The sequence below is a fragment of the Trachymyrmex cornetzi genome, unplaced genomic scaffold (assembly GCF_001594075.2).
Source record: "Trachymyrmex cornetzi isolate Tcor2-1 unplaced genomic scaffold, Tcor1.1 scaffold92, whole genome shotgun sequence".
Lineage (NCBI taxonomy): Eukaryota > Metazoa > Arthropoda > Insecta > Hymenoptera > Formicidae > Trachymyrmex > Trachymyrmex cornetzi.
Genome location: NW_017300267.1, coordinates 1053090 through 1058540, shown reverse-complemented (window position 1 = coordinate 1058540; position 5451 = coordinate 1053090).

The following is a 5451-nucleotide window of genomic DNA, read 5'->3' as shown; positions in this document are numbered from 1 at the left end:
TATAATTTATAATTATCGAAAGACTCAAAGAAACTTGCACGAACAGGAATCGCTCGGTCACTAGTTACCCATATTAGTACGGTAAGGGTTATAATTATTAATATTAAAAATTTGTCATTTTCTTCAATAATTGGGTCTACTAATTATGTTTACTAATTGGTACATCTACCTTAATTCAGCATAGATCATTCCACTAATATTGCTGCAACTAAAATAATTAAATGTAGTATAATTTATAATTATCGAAAGACTCAAAGAAACTTGCACGAACAGGAATCGCTCGGTCACTATAGTTACCCATATTAGTACGGTAAGGGTTATAATTATTAATATTAAAAATTTATCATTTTTTTCAATAATTGGGTCTACTAATTATGTTTACTAATTGGTACATCTACCTTAATTCAGCATAGATCATTCCACTAATATTGCTGCAACATTACAACGTTCCAGCAATATTACAGTAACATTGTAAACGTTGCTGTAAGTTCTGTGCTGTATATGAATGTAGAAAAAGAGATCTTAAAAACTGTTAGGTCCCTATTCTGTAACTCTTAACGACTAACGAGATCCTTTCATTGTCGTTGAACAAGTTTTATGCATAGTAAAAAAAAAACTGCACAACGATAATACAACGACATCGACACTGTCGTCAAGAAAGAGGGCTTGTGAGAAAAAAATTCTCGTGCAAGCAACACCGTAAACTGTTGCTTGCAACAGCCTCGAGAACTGTACACGTGTCAGATCAGGTTCAGTGACACACCGGTGCTCACAAAGTATCCGACGAGATTCAGCCGACCCTCCCGTTCGAGTACGACGGCACTTCGCACTCGGTTGAGAACAGTTTAATTTCATTATCACGCAATCACAACGTGCAAAATGTCAAGGACGATTCCGATGGCCGCGGCAAAACGACGCACTCTCCCGTCTCTCCCGTCTCAGATCTCGGACGCGAATAAATTTGATGATTTCGGTAGTCTTTGCCATTTCGCGGCCTGAACATAACAATCTGTATTTCTATCGTGGATCCCTTTATCCAAGTCGTGAAATCGGACGTCACGCGCAACCGCGGTAAACATACGGTAAGTAACGTATCTGGCCTGTGATAAGCCGGCCGTGAGTCGACCGGCTTTCGATTTTTCACGCTCGTCGAACCCACCGTTGTTGCAACCGAACTATTCACTACTCATTATCGCATCTTCCGTGAGTGTTTTCACGACGCTGAGACAAGTCTCGGTAGTGGAACACGCACCAAGACGAAGACGTGCACGTTCGCTGATAAGATGACCAAGTTGTTTGCGAGATCAATGAACGGCCGAGAGATCGTCACTAATTTGATATGCAATCGAAACGTGTCGATCCCGGTAATTCAAGGACAAATTTTTCGATATCAGTAATGAAGAATTTTTTCTTGGTGAATAATCCTATGTTGCAATGCGTAATTCTTTAAACTGGGGGCTTTAATCTTTGATATCGACGATATCGTGGCCGAATTAGATAAAAAATTCACGGTACATGTGTGAACATCGAAGACACCGGCGTCGGAATTATATTGCAGGCAATGCTTCTTCGATTGAATCGGAAAGTTTGAAACGCGTTAAATGCCAAATAAAAAAAAATTTTTTTAAATTGAATTATTTATGCGACACGATTACCATATGTTAATATTGCCGAAAAAACACAAGTACAGTTGTAAATAATATATATTTATTATTAAAACTCTATAAAATACTTGTGAGTTCTTATAGATATTTATATTTTGAATAAATTATACATAGTTTCGTATGAATAATATCGTACATTTAAAGTCGTAAACAACTTTTTTATCATCCGAGTTGCGATCATGTAACTTTTTCGCCGAAAATATAAAAAAGTAAAAAGTTTTATCATTAAAGGTAATAAAAAAAAATTGCATTTTTCACGTTTCTGCCTCACAGAAAAAGTTACATGATCGTTATTCTGAACATACCCAATCTCAATGATAAAATAAAAAATCACGAGATATCGCAAGCAAATCTATAATACTGTCTAATATTGTGATACGTTTGTTTCTATAATTTGATTCCGTATAATTTGGTACATGATTCTCCCCCATGATTTCGACCCTCGCAATTATTTTTCAACTCGAGACGGCTCGCAATGACGTCGTTTTGCCGATCTAATTAACGGCTTCACTGTTCGGTTCAGCAGTTACAAAGTCTTCGGGCGATACGGCCTGTTGATCGTACCTGTTATCTCGTTGAATTCGCGTAAGCGTTTCGTAATAAACGAAGCGTTTCGCGTGGGGCAAGTACCCGAAAAATTGCAAGTCAAGATCGAAGTTCTTATAATCGATACCTACACGGCTTCGTGGCGACTGATAAATTCGAATTCTAAGCCTAGTTTCTCAATGCGATTTTCAATCGTTTACGTAAATACAGCTGCGCCCGAGATAGCCATGCTGCTTCGCTACGCAGGGGCCTATCATTATCACTGCGACTACGCTTATCAAGCTCTCGATTTAATTTCCTCGTCCCGTGGACTCTTATGTGCGATGTAGAGTGCAAGAAAGAAAAACAAATATCGCATCTAAGGCCCAGTTTCATAACTCATTGTTTACTCTTAACCGAGGTTCAAATTGTTTCTCATCTTTTTCCAATTCTAAAATTGGAAAGAGACAATGAATAAGTTGAACCTCGGTTAAGAGTTAATCGTCAGTTGTGGAACTGGGCCTAAGTATGAGAAAAAAATGTTTCTACGAAAATTATATTTTGTTCTCCTCATAAAAATAGCATTGTCAAACATTAAACATATTAATTAAATAAAATTACTTATAAACAAAGAAATTAAAGATAATTGAGCAATATACAAATTTTACTGAAAATTAAAAATTTAGAATAAATTTTAGATCAATTATATAATACATAAATAATAATCTAGTAATACATTAGTTGCAAATTAATTTAAAAAAATAATGATTTATATATAAATATATAACATAACATACAGATAATAATTAAATTTCAGTTTAATTCCAAAATTCTTCTTTAATTTTTATTCTAAATCGGGGGAGGGGGGAGGTTTATTAATAGCTAACAGATTATTTCTCAATTATTCAATCACGAAAATCGAAAATATGAAAAGTAATGAAAAATTGGTCTTGTTAACAAATAGGTTTTGTCGACAGTTTGCAAATAGTCTCGAAACTGATTAAAAATTAATCTTTTGCCGCATAAACATTTACACGTCATCGATTGAGCCGACACGAGGATAGTAGAGATAATTTCTTGCTATAATGTTTTCATAAAATGATAATAAAACCAAGACGTTCGTAACGTGAATGCTGCGAGATATTTTTATCTTTCGAAATAAAAGATGACAATAAATACAAGAATTTTTAGACAAAACAGTTGTTGCAGCAATTTGCAAAATCGAAATGAATCAATGTCATGTTAAATAAACATTTTACTATTAAATATGACGAACAGACTCGGAGGATGCTCTATTTAAAATTGAACGGTTTTCTACTTAAAAAATGTTTAAATAACATTACTGAAACTCCGCGAATTTTGCGCGGGCAGGGCGTTCTCAAAATAATTTTACATTAATTGGTTTTGGTCTAGATCCCGTTTCCGGCGCGCGTCAATCTTTGAACGAAAATTTGCGGAACGCTTACGTACGTATGCAGAACGGGCAGATGCGGCGTGTTTGCATTTTACTTCTCGAACGGCTCGCTCTACCGTGCCGATCTCGGACGTGTTCGCCGACGCAATGAAGATCGCACGCGATATAGGCTTCCGCGCGGCAATAATACCGGTTGCGGTGTTCGACGAACGTGCCCGCCATGCAGGAGCAATTTCTTGCCAATGTTGAACTGGCCAGCCAAGAAGGCCCAAAAAATCAATTTTAGAAATGGGAAGATAAAAGATTTACCACACACCGTTTATTATAATTACAAATAAATACGCACAATAAAGAGGCAAATCAATTATATATCTAAAAAAAAAAAAAATAAGTATGTGTCTTTGAAGATTAAGTTATACAAAAAGAAGGAAATCCGATGTTGCTTTTTACCGATATCACGGAGAATATTGCGTGCAAATTTGTGTATAATGCGCATATGCTCCAACACGAACCGATGGTGCACGTTACACGGTGTAAACGATGTAAATCAATGATGTTGAAGTTTTTCTAACGCGCCAACGTGAGATACGACGTTGTGAATTATCGTCACTATTATGATTGCGTCTTATCGATGTGAGCAAACGTGTTGTACTTACTTCTAGATAATATGCAAGGTTTATAAGATATTCGAAATCGTACGTTAAGAATTCGTAAAAAAAAATTTAAAAAAAGCGAGACATATTTATTTTCAGACAGAAATTCAAATATTACAGAACTTTTTTTGTTCGTATAATACTTCATATCACAAGTAAAAGTTCTGCGTATTTTTATTTCTAATAAACTTATTTGTGAACTTATTAGCACGACTGGGAAAATTACTTTGTAAAATATAACTAATTACAGTTACAGTTCTGTTCTTTAAAAAAAAAAAATTAATTAGCGTTACAAATTACCAATTCTAACAAGTAATACATTACAATTACAGTTATTTAAAAATTAACGAATCATTAGGTTTCAGTTATTTTCTGTTAATTTTTTCTAATTTTTTACATTGCTATTTCTCATACGTTCCTAACATTATACTCAATTATTTTATTCATTTAATAAACATTCAATATTATACATTTTATATTATTTATAAATTACTATATACACTTTAAATCAAAATTATGCGATCAAAATATTAAGACGCGTTTACACACTAAAATCCCAGCTTAATTCTTAATAGACATTTATAGAATGTAATAATTATCAGTAATAAAAATATATTGCAATTATGAAAAATAATCACTGATTGTTCACTGAGCACTTCATTTTAGTCAGCCTAAATGTTAATAAATGAGTTTGATACAAAGTAACTGTAAAAATAATTATTAAATTAGTTATTAATTATACAAAAAATTTAACTAAGTTAAGTTACAGTTATAGATGGAAAAAAGGAACGAAGTTAAATTACAGTTACTGAAAAGAAGTAACTCAAACTGTAACTTCATTACAAGTAACGAGTATTTTCCAACCTTGCTTATTAATAAAGCGTATTACTGAACCGGAGATTAATTTTTTTGTGAAAAATTACGTGTTCGATAATTATATGTATATAGAAGGTATTTGCTTCATCAGACTAATCGAATAAATTATAAATTAAAATATATAAGATGTATACATATATATATATATATATTGTATAATATATGATCAAATTATTATCGTGCGCGTCAATGCACGTTGAATTTTTGCAAAATTTATATTAAAGTAAGGATTCGATTAGGTATATCGTTTTCGAGAAGATACTTCTTATCAGATTCAAACTTTTAATTTTTTTTTTATGTTATTTGAGAAATGAGTAGA